Here is an 18,129-nt window from a genome sequence, read left to right as displayed (position 1 = left end):
GCAATGAGCTGTGATTGCACCACTGCACTCCATCTTGGGTGACAGAGCAAGATCCTGTCTCAAAAAAAAAAAAAAAAAAAAAAAAAAGAAAACGATGACTTTATTTTTTTGAACTTTACTATTGTAAGAAATCTAAGTTCAGTAAGATGGACATAGTCCATGATTACATACTTTCAATCCTTCCTGATATCAGTCATGGATATATTTGTGCTCCATTTATGTAACTGTTTTATGATAATTTGTTCTATCAAAAACTGCCCCTAAGGAACTTCAAATTGCAAAAATGAAAACTAAGGCAATATATTTGGTCTTAATTACTTAGAAACTTGAAATTTGTTTCCTTAATTATACTTTCTAAGGAACTGACTCACTTCTTAACTCCTCAATGATGTCTCCCTTTCAGCCAGTTGAATGAAGAGAAGAGCAGAGTCAGGACTTTTATTCACAGTTCTTTTATGATGAATCCTTCCCCTGAAGCTCTCTCGTAGGCAGTGGATTTCAGAGAGTTGTGTCTGGCTAGAATCTAAGGGCTAAACTAGTATTCCATGTAAATTTACTGATATTAAGTGCAAATGTTGTACAGAAATAAATTAATCACTTCTTGGTCTTTTGGCTAAGATCAAATTTAGAAAGAAATCAAAGTTTGGGGAGTATGTATCCCTGAGAAGGTGTTAAATTCTGATGGGACTATGGAAGTTCAGAATACCAAACTGAACTGGGAGGATAGCTGTGAAGAAAAAAGGCATATTGAGGGAGACAGTGCCTCAAGATTCTAAAAGGAAAGGGAACCCAAGAGAAGTTGAGACTGGAATTAATGGACTAGGAGTACAAGGGAGATTTAACTGAGTTAAGAAACTGAGTTCCCAAATGAAGAGAAAGGTTATTCAGTGATTGTTTTTTTCTGTAAGTGGACACCAGGGTATGAATATCTATTAAGTCAGTGAAACAAATGTCCATAAGAAGCTTTCACCAGGGAAGGGAGAGCGATATTATTGGAAGGGAACAGTATCGCACAGTGATTGGCAGCACAGGCTTTGGAGGTAGATAGAATCAGGTTATGTTATTAGATGTCATTCAGCAAATTACCTCACCATCTAAGCCCTAGTTTTCCCTAACTGCAATATAAGTAAAATACTTTCAACTTCATATGGTTGTTAGAAATATTAGGTGAAGTAACTTACATAAAATTCTTAGGAGAGTTCCAGCACACACACACAAAACGGAAGTTACAAGTACGATCGAGACATATAACAAGTAGAGGCATGTTTAAAGAAAAGTGAAATCTAAGATAATAAACTTAAGGTTTTGCTTTGAGTTTCTCTCATACTGATATCCTGTTACTCTTGCAGTTTTGGTTGAAGTCGAATAGTTCTAAGGCTATTGTTTATTTTATGGATGTATGCCTAAACTTGACACAAGGCAGATACCTCAAGAGTAAATCTTTACATTACAAAATGATTATTACAGGGTTCCTTGAAATTATATGCTTTTTTGAAGAAAGAAAAAGAAAGGAAGAAAGGAAGGAAAGAAGGAGAAAGAAAGAAAGAAAAAAGAAAGAAAGAAAGAAAGAAAAGAAAGAGAGAAAGAAAAGAAAGAGAGAAAGAAAAGAGAGAGAGAGAAAGAGGGAGAGAAAGAGGGAGAGAGAATGGAAGTCTTGCTCTATTGCCCAGGCTGAAATGCAGTGATGTAATCATAGCTCAGTGCAGCCTCAAACTCCTCACCGCAAGCCACCCTTCCACCTCAGGCTACCCTACCAAGTATCTGAGACTTCAGGCATGCACCTCTGTGCCAGGCTAATCTAAAATAAAAAGTTCTTTTTTTTTGAAAACTGTTTTCTAAAGTGACTGTCATGTTTTGTATTTCCACCAGAAACATATGAGTTTTGCTCCAGTTGTCCCATATATTCACTAGCATGTTGTATTATCAGTTGTTTTATTTTAGCAATTCTAAAAGGTGTATAGCAATTCTAAAAGGTGTCTTAATTTGATTTTATTTTGCACTTCCCTAATGAGCTATGATGCTGAGTATCTTTTCTTTTTTTGTGTGATTATTTTAATTTAAATTAAATTAAACATTTGATTTCTCAGTTGCACTAATCACGTTTCAGAGGCTCAAAGGCCACATGTAGTTAGTGGCTATCTTATTAGATGGCACTGATTATCAAACATTTCCTTTATTGCAGAAACTTCTGCTAGACAATAGGATGCCTTAGCTAAAGTCTTGAGTTCTTTCACGTCAGAATTCATGGCTAATCTTCAGTAGGAATAGAGGAATTTTATAAGACTATAACATTTAGTCCTAAAGCATTCAAAGTCCAATTTTCTCATTCCATGTTACAGTTAAAAATTTCTGTAGTTTTGATTTAAAAATTACCTGACCAGGCTGGGCGTGGTGGCTCAAGCCTGTAATCCCAGTACTTTGGGAGGCCGAGGCGGGTGGATCACGAGGTCAAGAGATCGAGACCATCCTGGTCAACATGGTGAAACCCCGTCTCTACTAAAAGTACAAAAAATTAGCTGGGCATGGTGGTGCGTGCCTGTAATCCCAGCTACTCAGGAGGCTGAGGCAGGAGAATTGCCTAAACCCAGGAGGCGGAGGTTGCGGTGAGCCGAGATCGCGCCATTGCACTCCAGCCTGGGTAACATGAGTGAAACTCCGTCTCAAAAAAAAAAAAAAAAAAAAAAAAAAAAAAAAAAAAAAAATTACCTGACCATATTTGCTATCTCCCCAACTAAGCTGGAAGCCTTTTAAGAATAGGGCCACTTTTTATCGAATTTGCCAGTCTGTGTCTTTTGATTGGGGCATTTAGTCCATTTACATTTAGGGTTAACATGGATATGTGTGAATCTGATACTGCCATTTAAAGCTAGCTGGCTGTTTTGCCCATTAGTTGATGCAGATTCTTCATTATGTTGATGCTTTTTATCTTTTGGTATGTTTTTAGAATGGCTGGTACTGGTTGTTCCTTTCTATGTGTAGTGCTTCTTTCAGGAGCTCTTGTAAAGCAGGCCTGGTGGTGATGAAATCTCTGAGTACTTGCTTGTTCACAAAGGATTTGATTTTTCCTTCACTTATGAAGCTTAGTTTGGCTGGATATGGAATTCTGGGTTGAAAGTTCTTTTCTTTAAGGTTGTTGAATATTGGCCCCCACTCTCTTCTGGCGTGTAGGGTTTCTGCTGAGAGATCTGCCGTGAGTCTGATAGGCTTCCCTTTGTGGGTTATATGACCGTTCTCTCTGGCTGCCCTTAGCATTTTCTCCTTCATTTCAACCCTGGTGAATCTAACGATTATGTGCCTTGGGGTTGCTCTTCTTGACGAATATCTTTGTGGTGTTCTCTGTGTTTCCTGGACTTGAATATTGGCCTGTGTTGCTAGGTTGGGGAAGTTTTCTTGGATAATATCCTGAATATTTTCCAGCTTGGATTCATTCTCTTCGTCACATTCAGGTATACCTATCAAACGTAAATTAGGTCTTTTCACATAGTCCCATATTTCTTGGCGACTTTGTTCATTCCTTTTTACCCTTTTTTCTCTAATCTTGCCTTCTTATTTCATTGAGTTGATCTTCAACCTCTGATATCCTTTCTTCTGCTTGGTCAATTCGACTGTTAAAACTTGTGCATGCTTCACGAAGTTCTCGTGTTGTGTTTTTCAGCTCGATCAATTCATTTATATTCTTCTCTAAGTTGTCTATTCTCATTAGCATTTTGTCAAATCTTTTTTCAAGGTTCTTAAGTTTCTTTGCATTGGGTTAGAACATGTTCTTTTAGCTCACAGAAGTTTCTTATTAGCCACCTTCTGAAGCCTGATTCTGTCAATTCATCACACTCATTCTCCATCAGGCCTTGTTCCCTTGCTGATGAGGAGTTGTGATCCCTTGTAGGAGGAGAGGTGTTCTGGTTTCGGGTGTTTTCATCCTTTTTGCACTGGTTTCTTCCCATCTTTGTGGATTTATCCACCTGTCATCTTTGTAGTTGCTAACTTTCAGATTGGGTCTCTGAGTGGACGTCCAGTTTGTTAATAATGAAGTTTTTTCTGTTTCTTAGTTTTCCTTCTAACAGTCTGGCCCCTCTGCTGTTGGTCTGCTGAGGTCCACTCCAGGCCCTGTTTGCATGGGGATCACTCGCAGCTGCTGTAGAACAGTAAGGGTTGCTACCAGTTTCTTCTTCTGCTATCTTTGTCCCAGAAGGATACCCGCCAAATGTCAGTCTGAGCTCTCCTTTATGAGGTGACTCTTTGGGTTTACGTGGGTCAGGGAGCTCCTTGAGGAGACAGTCTATCCTTTATAGGAGCTCAAGTGCTGAGCTGTGGGCTCCGTTTTTCATTCAGAGCTGCTGTGTGATTTCCCGTGTGGCGACCCACTGCACCGGCTGAAACAGTGGCGCTGAGATTCGTAGCGCTTTTTTGCCCAGGAATCTCCTGGCCTGGCTCGCTGTTTCAGTCCCATTTTTAGTCAGCTGAATAGGTGACTGTGCCTTCCTGGAGCTCCATTCGCCAGCTAAAAGGGCACACAGTCTCATGTATTTTGTATTGAGAACCGCTGCGCCAGGGCGCCGGCCAAGAGTCGCGCTGGCGACCCGTGGGGCTTCTCTGCCTGGGAATCTCCTGGTCTGTGGGCAACAAAAATCCATCTGGAAATGCAGCGTCCACTCACTCTCTGTGCTTTCACTGGGAGCTGCAATCCTGAGCTGCTCCTAATCGGCCATCTTGGATCTCTCTCGAAATTATATGCTTCTTAACTAAAATTAACAAACTCACATACTTTTACGGGTACTTTTTCACTTTTTAAACATCAAGTCACATATAATATGGGTACTTTTTATTCTGGAATTTGTATTGATAGACCAAGGCAATGTCAGGAGACCTGTGTTCTAACTCTAGTTCCAACTCAGTGTCACTGTTGGGATCACTAAAATATCTAGCACCAGATAACTTCTGGAGTTGGCTGGACCCTAGAGCCCAGAGATTCCAGCTAGAATCTTGGAATCTCTGGGCTCTAGGGTCCAGCCAACTCCAGAAGTCTAAGGAAGACTGTGAGAGAAGCTGTGGCAGCATTAGCTTCAACGGTTTCAATAATAAGGGAAGAATTAAAATTTGTATGGGTGGGTGGATGGGAGTGTAAAGCTGTGCATCTTACCACTCCTAAACTCCTAAAGACTCAGATATTACTCAGAGGGTTAAGTTTAACCACTGCTGGTTAATGCAGCTTTCTATCAAGAATAAAGTACTAACTGCAGGAAATCTTTGACTTCTGGCACTTCGTGGTGACTGGAGTTACGGCAGTAGAGTTTTGAGGTGTTTGAAAATGAAATGGGCTACTTACCTGGTAGTGACTTCCAAGTCTACAGAGATGTTCAGATAGAAACCAGATGCCCATTACTCAGGAAATTTTTAAAAGGGATTAAAGTATCTGGTAGGGATTAAACTAGATGACTTAATATAATCTCTTCTAGCTCTGTGGTTCCATGGCAAGAATCAATTCACATATTGCATCTTCAATCACTTATAATGAGATCAACCTCATGTCAATTTGCTTTCTAAAGTGTTCTGTATAAGGATCCTTGTCCTCTGGCTCAGTCTAACTCCAAGTGGCCTTAAACCACCCTTTGTACTATCAATCGGCATTGGCAACTCTTACTGGCTCAAGTATGCTGGCAGCAAGAAAAGGTAACAAATGTAAGCTAACATATGCAGACAGAAAGAAAAGAGAGTAGAATGGTTATCAGGATCAAGTAAAGTTGCTACAAAGCAATGAGACCGGTTTTTGTTAATTTGCTTTGATGTTGCTTGGTAAACTACTGTGGAGCACAGTTTCAAAAGGGAGAGACAAACATAAAATTAATAATTATAATCAAGTGTTAAGTGTTATAATAGAGGTCTGAACTAAGTGCCGTGTGAACTCAGAGACTGACCAATTTTCCTGGGGAGTGTCAAGGAAATTTCACAGAGGAAGTAATGAGCAAGCTGAGTCTTGAAGAATGAGTAGGAGTTGACTGGGTGGAAATGGGGAGAGGCAAAGAAAAAATGTTTGAAGCCAGAGAGACATGGAAGAATATACTTGGGAAGTGGTAAATAATTGTGCATGGCTGAAGCATGAGGTTAGGTCCTCAAGTGCTACACTTCTTAATAAAAATGGGTATTCCTCTCTGGTGATAAGGAATAACAGGCACTCTTTTAAGCAGGAGAGTGAGACAGATTTGTGTCAACAAAGATGATTCTCGTGATTTGTGTAGAAGGGCTTCAAAGGGAAGCAGGGAAACCAGTGAGCCAGAATAAGAACCCAGACAAAGACAGTGGCAGTGAGGCTGGAGAGGATGAGGTGGACTCAAGAGATATTTGTGGGGCAGAACCAACAGAAATATAGACTGATGGCATTTTGCTCAATGGTTAGTTACATATATGTGTGTATTTTTTAAAGAATTACATAAGCAGAAATGTGATGGTGACTATAAGGTCACTGATTTAGATTCTTGTTTCTTCTCATATTATGAAAATTCTTGCCTACCTACATATGTCCAAAAGAAAAAGAAAAATCGAAATTGCTATAAATATATTTAAAATTTCATTTCTTGGCCATTCTTACTACTTAATTTCTTCCTGAAGTAGAAATATAAATATTTACTATGCATGTACTACAATATAAATATTTACTACATACCTAGTATATATGATACTTCATATACATATATATATGTGTGTGTATATATATATATATCCTAATCCTCACAACAAGCTTACCAGTTTAGAATTATACCTATTTTACAGATGAGAAAATCAAGACACAGTAGAAATTCAGTAGCTTCCCTTGGGTCACAAAGCTAAGAATTGAGGGATTCAAAACTAGAACCCAGATATGGCTACCTTTAAAGCCCATGCTCTTTCTACAACCTCATACTGCCTCTGTACTTAAAAAACAAGTATCAAACAAAAATATGTAAAATGAAAAAGCAGCCAGGCATGGTGGCTCACTCCTGTAATTCCAATACTTAGGGAAGCAGGGATGAGAGGATTGTTTGAGCCCAGGAGTTCATGACCAGCCTGGGTAACATAGCGAGACTCTGTTCCCCACAAAAAGAAAAGAGAAAAAAATATCACTGTTATAAAAATGACTGCATCATTATAATAGTCTATTTTTTTGAGTATTTAAAAGTGTTCATGATAAAATGAGTTTTAAAACGGAATTTTAATGTCAAACCACTCACACACAAAAAAATGCATTCAATATGCACTCAATGAAAACTGTAAGAAACCAGCCACAAAAAGACCAGATAATTTCGCATCTAGGTAAAGTAATAAGACAAAGGATTATACTTTATAATCCACTATTTCTAAATGCTGATAAAAATAAGACATATTTATTCGACTAATATTTCCTGAATGCCTACTATGAACCATGCACTGTTGTAGGCCTTGGGGAATATTACAGTAGTCCCTGCCCTCATGGAACTTACATTTGCATTAAGAGAGACTCACAAATGTACAAGTAAATTTACAGTATGCCAGGTGGTGATAAGTGCTATGAAGAAAAATGAAGCAGGGTAAAGGGACAGGGAGAGCCAGATATCAAATGCAGGCCTTGCTATTTTACATATGTATCACTGATAATGGCATCATTTGAATAGAGAACTGAAGGGAGTAAGGAAGCCAAGCTACATGTCTACCTAGTAGAAGACTGTTGCAAGTAAAGAAAATCCAGGCCGGGCACGGTGGCTCAAGCCTGTAATCCCAGCACTTTGGGAGGCCGTGGTGGGTGGATCACGAGGTCAACAGATCGAGACCATCCTGGTCAACATGGTGAAACCCCGTCTCTACTAAAAGTACAAAAAATTAGCTGGGCATGCTGGCGCGTGCCTGTAGTCCCAGCTACTCAGGAGGCTGAGGCAGGAGAATTGCCTGAACCCAGGAGGCGGAGGTTGCGGTGAGCCGAGATTGCGCCATTGCGCTCCAGCCTGGGTAACAAGAGCAAAACTCCGTCTCAAAAAAAAAAAAAAAAAAGAAAAGAAAATCCAAGTGCAAAGGCCCTAGGGAGAGACCATGCTTGGTGTGTTCAAATAAAAACAAGGAAACCAGCCTGGCTAAGCCCAAGAGAATGAATGGAAGTGGGAAGAGGGGAGTGGGAGATGAGGAGGATGAGGAGAGAGGGGCAAGCTGAGCATGGTGGCAGCATTCATTGCAGAACATTAACTTTACTCTGAGTGAAATATATGTTTTTAAAATACTTTGGCTTTTACTCTAGGTGAGAAAGGTAGACACAGGAAAGCTTCTTATCTCAGATATAAGGATTGACACTAACTGAGGAGAGTTCAGTCATGCCAATGGGTGTGTTTGTGCCATTTCGGCTAATGGGGTAGATGTGCTGCTCTGGGCAACTGGTAAAGCCTATGAAGAGGAAGCTGCAACAGTATGAAAAAGTACATATTCTTACACAATAGCTACCACACCTTAGTGAGCTGATGTGTGAGGCACAGAAACATCTCAATACACAATAGAAGACAACTTTAAAATGTAGACTTTTTTTAAAAAAATGTACTTTTAAAAAGAACAATTACATTTTATAACATGTATTTACATATCCATGAATTTAACATAGCCATCCTTTTACCACTGAAATATTTAAGAGTTGCTTCAGCTGAAATCCAGTATTATCTGAGATGACTCTTATTCCTAGCCACTGTACTTTATTAGAGGCAGAAAGAAATCTCCCTTTTTGACCATACCATTTTCAGGCCTACTGAAGTCCAACCAGTGTTGTTAGTTCTACTGTGGCTCCAAAGGCCTTTTGTCTAATGTCACAATGACATTCTTCAGAGAGCTTGTGAAGAGAAATTAACATCTAAAAATACTCTTTTTTCTTTTATATTCAAAGCAATTATTATTATAATTAACTATTCATGAGATAGCTAAGTTTTCGGTAATCTCTTTTTTTCCCTAAAACTTTATTTCAAAATTATTCACTTCACCATTAATAAGGTGTATGATTAATGCTCTGTGCCATTATTACCAGGCCTGCCCATTGCCGGCAACGGATTTTGAGATAACCCATTTCCTGGCACCCAAAAGTTAAATTACTCTTTTCAAAGTGTACTGATCTCCCCAACACTTGCGTAAGTATTACATCTACGATTTTGTCACCATTCTTTAAATCAGAACTAACGTTAATCTACATCAGTGCATGTTAAAATGATGTAATTTTAACAAATTCTTACAGTACAAATCAAAACACTACTAGTTAATATTAGACAAGAGTATCTTACAAACACTACATTGCATATTACCATGCAATCTGAAACATTACATTTTATATTTTTGCATGTTTAAGTAACTGAAGTTTCACAGAATTTAACAGCAAATAAAGTTTAAAAAATTTAGTTCTGTACAATAGTTTCAACTGTCTCTATTTTACAATCTATAAGGCTCGTGTCATAGTTCAGCACCAAAAAGATCTACAAAATTTCTCATCCAACCTGTGTGATGGTTTTTGTTTGGTGGTGGTGTTTTTTACAATGAAAGTTTGAGAAAATGCTACTCTCAGTTCTTGAAGTGGAATACTGCTAGTCAGACCGTAAAAACTTGGGTTGTATCTTATTTTCATTGAACAGATATCAAAATAGGAAAGAAAAAAGAACTGTGTTATACCATGAATTTAGGTTGTCAGTCTATATGTTGAATTTATAGCACTGAAGTATCAGAAGTAACCTAATAATGCTCTGCCCTTATCCTTCCCTTCCATTTAAAAATTTTGAAAAGGCAATCAGAAAAATGTTTGATTTATTCTTTAAAATAAGGTGAAAAGAAGGACTACAACAACAAACTTTCTCATCCACAGCTCCAAACATCTCAATGTTGTTAAGCATTATCTACGCTGAACTGATTCAGGAGCACACCTAGAGCTACATTCACAGCTCCTGAATGTACCATGTTTTCTATACCAGAAGTCTGCTCAATGGCAGTGTCTCTCTGTTCAGAGGTCATTACAATAACTTTTGTCACAGCTGGCCTGGACTTAAAGCTGCATTCCAGATTCCAGAGCCAGTGTTTTATTGTCTTAACTCTATTCTTCCTCTTCAAGATTTGTCAGTTTTAGGGAAAGGGCACGGTTTTTTTTGCTACTTTCAAAGGATTTGTGCATACCTCGTTTTAAGATCACATTGTTTGGGGTATTCTTAGTGTAGCACATTTCATATGCTGCAATGATGCTAAAACTTGGGTTTGGTCCTGATTCACCCACATGCTCTGTCTGAGCCCCACTGTAATCAATGCCTGGGATCTAGGTTACAGTCTTTGATGTGGAACAAAACAAAAAGAACTGGTCCAAATAGGGATTGAACCCATGATCTCATTAGCAGTACAAGTCTAAACAGCAGTGTACATTTGTTTACTGTTCTTCATATGCAACCCAACTCCACTCATTTCAAAGGCTTAGGATGCTTCTCCAGACCTAGCTAGGAGGCAACTAAAGGTCATCTTAGAAGAATGGCTTGGGTTAAAAGCAGCCTGCAGAACTTGAAAGAGATTCTCTTTCCTGCCATCTTCAATGAAGTGGTTACAGTTGGAACCTTTTAAATCAACTTTGTAGAACATATAAAGTAGCCCTGAAGGTAGTTGTGTATAGCAACAAGAAGTTGAGTTCTGGGCAATACCTTTAATTAAAACTTCTGAAGAATGTATTTTATGATTTTTTTCTAACTTTCTCTTTTACTACTAGAAAGGATACAAAAATTAGTATTTCGATGTAGAAATAAAGAAAAAAACAGTGTTAAAAATGGAGACAATAACATGCTAATCTAATTTGAATAAGTCTATAGTTTCAGTATGTATATTTACAGGATAATTTTTTGAGCTGAAGTAAAGTTAATAAAAATGAGTTTTCTGAACATGAGATCAAGTATAAATCTGTACTTTATGAATCCAAATGTATTATTTTTACTTTTAGCTTTTAAATATACTGAGAAGAGCAGTGCACATTTGGTATTAACAATCATTAGAGTTTCATTCTCAAAAGAATGTATTCAATGCAGTCGTGTATTGCTTAATGGTGGGGATGCATTCTGAGAAATACGTCATTAAATGATTTCATTATTGTGTGAACATATAGAGTATACTTACACAAACCTAGATGGTATAGTCTACTACACATCTAGGCTATATGATATAGCCTATTTCTCCTAGGCTACAAAGCTGTACAGCATGTTACTATACTGCATACTACAGGCAACTGTAACACAATGGTAAGTGTGCATCTAAACATAGAAATGGTAGAGTAAAATTACAGTATTATAATCGTATGGGACCACTGTTGTATATTCAGTCCATTGTTGACCAAAATGTCATTATATGGTACACGACTATATTGTTTTCGATCTTTAGAAATTCCTAGCATCCATGATACAATTTTCCAATAGAAAATTTTTTAAATGTTACAATTTGTCCATGTCTATTTTCTTATATAGATACATTTTATTTCTTTGGTTAACAAGAAGTAGATCAGATAATGTAGTTCTTTAGGACATGATTTTTATGTTGAAAGTTTGTTCTTTATTTAAAAATTGAGAGAGAATGTAAGAAAAACCAGAGTTGTTTCTAAGAAAAATATACTTCTGATGCAAGATAAAGGACTTATGATGCAATAAGTATTTAGTATTTAAAGATCAACAAATTGTTATCAATAATGAAAAGTGAGTTTTTTCCACGGACTGCTACTTTGGATAGCCATATTTAAGACAGTTTAAAGTTAGAGAAAGGCAAAGATCACAGAGAAGGGCTTCATTTATTTTGCCTTGTATGGGATTCTTTCAAAAAGTATTTCTCATGCTCATAAAATCATAACTAAAATTTTAATATTTAATTGCTATACTAAAACCTCAACTTTCAATTATTTTAAAGTACTCAAATTCCTCACGTTGTCCCCTTAAAAGTGGTAAAAGCATACAATTTGCATGATACTCTAGACAGGAATAATCACCTTGAGTTATCCATCTTATTCTTCCAGAACACTAAGACACAAATCTGTCCTGTTCATTCAGGTCCTAATGGCTCAAAAACTTTAGATAATTATAAGTAAGCCGAATATTTATTATGTAAATATTCAGACAAAAGAAATACATTTTTAATGTCTGTAGTATCATTTTAGGCCACATCTAATGTAATAATTGCATACAATATTTGTGTTCTAATTTAGCTTTACCTGAAAAAATGAAGACTATCTCAGACAATGACTCTTAGGAAAGGAGACAGATACCAGTTTACTGTACTGAAACAAAACATGAATTCACTTTAACAGGATAAGAGGAAAGTGGAATCTAAACTATTTGCCAAGCCTCAGAGCTATCATCCAACTAGGTTCTAGCTAATGTTTGGTAAACTCTGTGTGTGTGTACATGTGCACACACTCTTTCAAGAGTCCTCTATTTCAAAGGCTTTTTCTTTTATGACAAGATCATTTTCCCGTTTAAAATATGTACTACAAATTTCTTAAAATATAAGTACCCAACACCTTATATATGGTTACTTTGATAATAATGATTTATACACATCCTTGTAATTTTGACCTTTTTGGCCCATGTAGGATAAAAACAAGTCAGAAAGTGGTATATACTGTTTTGCTTTTATATAAAGTGAACTAGGGATGAACCAAATAAAATAATTTCCTTTAAATACATTTCAGCTTTTATAACAGATACAGAGTAGTAATCATCCAGTGTCACCTCCTCTGCTTCTTGAGAAAAACTGCTTTCTACCTAGGATTACAATTATTTGGATAACTTCTTATGTCTCCTAATATATCATAAACTCCTAAGGCAAAATTAAGACCAGATTTGCAGTATGAACTGTTTAAACATGATTAAAACGGGAAACAGCCTCAAAGGACCAGAGAAGTAAAGTTTATAGACAGATTAAGAACAGGGTAAATTTCTTGTAGTTCACTTTCTCCCTATCAAACTTAAGAACCAAGATCCCTGGCGCTGAAAGAGCCCATTTTCAGCTTCCCCCAACACCACCTTTACACAGATGGCCTTTTCTGCCTCAGGCATTTTGCCTGTGGCTCTTAATCAAAGCAGTAGGGGGACTCCAACTGGCAACTCTGAGGATCTGAAAGATGTGATAAGGAATTAGAATCTGATGTACTCACTACACCTAATTTCTGTGGCAGTAGGTGCCATATGAATTCTGACAATTCTCTACAATTCAGGAGCCATTACCCATTCTGCAAATGGTTCCTGCTGTTTAGTTTCCACATTCTGCTGGGCATTTTGTGGCCACATCTCTGCACATTAGCACAACCTTGGGATAATGAAGTAGTACATTAATCTCATGGCTAACATGAGGATTCTAGATTTCTGCAGCTATTTCACAATGCTTTCCTATGGATAATTTTGAGTAAAGAGCAAACAACAACCAAGGTTCTAAATCGTACCTCAAATTAAGTACCTATAAAATCTGACAAATCTTTCTCATTTTGTAATTAACACACTGAACCTATCAAATTAGGTATAAGTTTTAGGACTCGGGCCACCATCTCTTTTATAAAAAGGCAACAAATGTAGGTTGTAAATTAAACTAATTAATTTTGCATTGTTTGTGATACATCTAATTTATTTCTCCAAAATGCATACTTTGGCCAGGAGTCCTGTGCCACAAACACTTGCCAAGAATAATTTGGCCTTAACATCTCCAGAATGAGCTTCCATAATAACAATGTACAGTGAGAGATGTTTTGTATAGTTTTTCTTTTCGTAAGAAAAATCAATCTGGGAGATGCTGCCATAAAGACTAACATTAAATGAGAGGGAGGAGGAACTTCTTTAATCTAATTATTCACAATGAGCCTAGAGTGGTTACCCAAATAATCAAAAATAAAAATGATCATAAGATGGTCTACCATGACAAGAGAAAACGTTATGCTGCTTATAATGGTTTTAAACTCATGCTGCTTTAGAAAAATGCCAGATTACAACACCAAAATATAAAAGCAAATTCAATTTACAATGAATCTAGTCACCCAGGAGTACTCAATCTAGCTAGGACCTTTGAAAGTAATAAAGTAGGTTGGTTAGCTATTTTCAATATCTCAAAAAATCTGATGGAAAGTGAACATTTGTACCACGCAAACAATTAATCCCCCCCACAAACTCCCCTGACACACAACCCCACTAACCCACACAAAACAAAATAAAACTCCAAAACAAAACACGGCACATCACCTTTTATATGGTCACACTGTTCCCTAGAAAGGACTAAATTTTCATTAGTAATTTCTCAGAATTAAGTATGCAACAAAAGTGGCATAGTTCAGAATCAAGCTCTAGAACTACCAGCACCTGCATAATTATTTCATTGCCAAGAGGTCTAAGTACAACAAAGTAAAGGAGAAAAAAAGAAAGAAAGTTTTTTAAGTATGGTGACAAACCACATTCCTGTTTTGCTGAATAAGAATACATCTATTAATTACTTACGTGTTCTAGAAAAATTACTGCCAACTTGAATTTACATGACGAAACAGATCTGCATCTTGCTGGAAAATTTATTAGCCAAAATGTTAAAGAATCTTTTTTGACAGAGATGTTTATATTCATCTATATTAGTTGTAATTCTCCTCTCTATAAAAGTATGTATCCTAAGTACTAAAATTGGGGAAATAAATCTGCCTCTGCTTTCTAATATGTAAAAGCCATAAACACAATACTGGAAATAATCTCCTTCAGCTCAAAGAATATTTCTTCTTTGAAGTCTTGAGCAATGATAAATAGGGTAATTTGTGGACTTTATCACCAAATTCTAAGGATAGACTTTTATCAATAATTCTCAGCTGTCCATCCTGCTTCGTATTTTCTATAATCTTTATTGCTTTTATCCAGATCCTTCAAGGTCAGGGAAAGAATAGTCTATTTATAATAGTTTCATGTACTTCTCACAAAGTTTTCATTATCTACAGAGAAAATAAGTATTTTTACAATTGAGAAGAAATCTGCAGCCTATTCATAATATTTTATTTCAATTTAAAATCAAAATTTCAATTAGGACAACATAGAACTTGACTATGACAAGTACTTTGCATTAAAAAGACTGTTTATATAAATACTCAATTCGGAATAGGCATTTCATTTGAAAAAATACCTGATCATATTTGAACATGCAACTTGACTATGACAAGTGCTTTAATTTTAAAAGTTTTAATAATTTTATTAAAATTAAAATTAAATTTTATTAGAATTAAAAGTTTATAATTTTATTTACAAATAAAAACCTAATTCAGGATAGGCATTTCATTTTTTAAAATACCTGGTCATATTTTTAAGAAAGATTTTAGATTTAAGGGACTACACACAAGCTAGATCATTGCCTTCTATAAACTGGTTAACTTTTAAAAGGAAAAGGGTACTCAAACGGATATTTTGTATCCATGTTCATTGCAGCATTATTCACAACAGCCAATAGGTAGAATCCACTCACTCAAACGTCCACCAATGGTTGAAAGGATAAACAAAATGTATCGCATACATAAGATGGAATATTCAGCTTTAAAAAGAAAGTAAATTTACACATGCTACCACATGGATGAACCTTGAAGACACTGTGCTAAGTGAAATAAGCCAGTCACAAAATGACAACTATCATATGATTCCACTGATATGAGGTACCTAGAGTAGTCAAATTCACAGCAACACAAAGTAGAATGGTGTTTGCCAGGGCTTGGAGGAGGAAGAATGTGGAGTTAGTGTTTAATGGATAAGGAGTTTCAGTTGGGGAAGATGAAAAAAGTTCTGGAGATGGATGGTGGTGATGACGGTACAATAATGTGAATGTGCTTAAGGCCACAGAACTATACATTTAAACACGGTTAAAATGGTAAATCTTATGTTACATATATTTCTGCACAATAAAAAAAAGATGTAATTGAGGAACATTCTGAAAATTAAACAATAGTCTATCTAATCACAGATGAATCAGATATCCTAATTTTTAAAAAGATGCCTATACCTAGAATGTCTTTATTGTAACTGTTTATTTTTTGTTTTGTTTTCTCTCTCCTTTATGCCCCTATCCCCTAAGTTCATTTAACTCTATTTATTCATTTTGTGAGTTACGGGTTTTAAGGTGGGATGACCAGATTCTAAGAATCACCAATTTTTATGTTCAAAAAAATTGTATTCTTCAAGTTTAGTCCATGTAGCCAAAGAATACAATTTCCTATCTACAGTAGTATTGTTTTGTAATAAGCTTTATCCTTTAATACAATATTAATTCAAGTCAATTTTCTTCTGTGTGGTCTATACAACTCTGAGTTATATACTCTCCATAATACTATCTATGGATTTTCTGGAATTTTAAATAGCTTTGCGAAATTTCAGTCTTCACTCCTAACTAGAATTTTTGAAGGATTACTGATCTATGATTTATAAAATTTATAGTAACTTGCTTTCAAGTTCATTATTTTCATGACAAAGCTGCAAAACATAAATTATCAGAAAATTTTGTCTCATCTTAAATGTATTGGTTAGGGGATGGACTTTGTAGACACATGCTCTGGGTTTGAATCCTGGATCTATCATGTAACAGATGTGTGAGTGGACAAATTATTGAAAATACCTAATTCTCAGTTTCTTCACTCTGAAAATGTAGATATTAGTACTTAAGAGTTGTTACAAAGATTATGCACGTAAAGCTCCTCAACAACGTCTGATGTAGTAAATTCTTAATAAATGGTAGTTGTTAACAAAAATAATCATAATAACATAACATATAAGAATGATAAGCACACTACTGGACAGAAAAATATTATATTCCAACTTTTAAAAAATGACTCCTTACAATTTTTGATGCTAAAGTGAATCCAGGAAAAAAGATTGTTATTTTGTAAGACTCATTTTCTTTTGTTCATCTTTTCCAAATAGTGTGATTGTTAATATCCTGTTAAACAAAAGAAATTAACCCAAACAAAAATGAGAAGTAAAACCAGGTATGTGCATTTGTGTAAGTAAATACACACACACACACACACACACACACACATATACAACCCTCTTTAATGTGCTATATACAATTTGAGGAAATTGTATAGAAACATGAGAAAAAAGTTGAAAAGTAAACAGAAGGGCCTATAGATTGCAATGAGGGTAAAAAGGTATACAAATGTAGGCAAATTTCCAAGTTCAACTATTTGAACAATTCATTCAGAATCACACTATTATCAGAAAATTATACTGTAATTCTTTTGGTTATTACCCTAGGATATAAATGGATAAGAACAGAAAAGTTGGATGTTTTCACCCCTTGCCAACATAGGCAAAAGAATATTTTTCTTTAAATAAAACCCAATTGCTACCACAGTTACTACTATGCAAGATTTCTAAGGTATATAATGTTTGATAATGGGATTTCTGATACAATTTCACTAAAAAGCACAAAGGGTTTCTATACTACCAACTCTTACTACTCAAATATAAAGTAATATTCTGTTTTGAAAACAGACTTGTGTTTCCAAAAACATGTTCCTTTGAACACTCAGACTTTGGGGTGAGAGGATAATAGGGTCCTATAGTCAAAGAAGCCTGGAATCTGCTACATTCTATTTCTCTCTTTTAGATATACGTAACACTATTCACATAAAAGGTTATGAGAAGTCCTACAGTGAGCAGAGCTGTTGACATTTTTTAACCAGTGTTTCCAAAACTTATTTGGTCACATAATTATTTTCTTCAGGTAGTGCAAAGGAACCAGCGTTCCTCATAACAACTTATTTTGGGAAATGTACAATAAATTGCCATTGATTAGTATTAAATGTGCAATTTAATATGTACCTATCCTAAAAAGGTAACCACTGGCAGAATTTGCTGAAGTCCCAAAAATGAGCCTGGTTATTTTTTTTTTTTTTTTTTTGGGAGACGGAGTTTCGCTCTTAGTTACCCAGGCTGGAGTGCAATGGTGCAATCTCGGCTCACCGCAACCTCCGCCTCCTGGGTTCAGGCAATTCTCCTGCCTCAGCCTCCTGAGTAGCTGGGATTACAGGCACGCGCCACCATGCCCAGCTAATTTCTTGTATTTTTAGTAGAGACGGGGTTTCACCATGTTGACCAGGATGGTCTCGATCTCTTGACCTCGTGATCCACCCGCCTTGGCCTCCCAAAGTGC

The 18,129-nt window shown here is 36.2% G+C and overlaps 1 protein-coding gene across 1 annotated transcript in view; it reads right to left on the bottom strand.

The window, feature by feature from the left end:
- AMMECR1 (AMMECR nuclear protein 1) overlaps positions 1 to 18,129 on the bottom strand; it is a 127,933-nt gene that overhangs the window by 48,965 nt on the left and 60,839 nt on the right. The window lies entirely within an intron of this gene.

The sequence above is a fragment of the Sapajus apella genome, unplaced genomic scaffold (assembly GCF_009761245.1).
Source record: "Sapajus apella isolate SASKATOON/1434 unplaced genomic scaffold, GSC_monkey_1.0 scaffold73, whole genome shotgun sequence".
NCBI classification, from domain to species: Eukaryota; Metazoa; Chordata; class Mammalia; order Primates; family Cebidae; genus Sapajus; species Sapajus apella.
The sequence above is the reverse complement of the archived record's forward strand: the minus strand, read 5'-3'. Positions and strand labels throughout refer to the sequence as shown.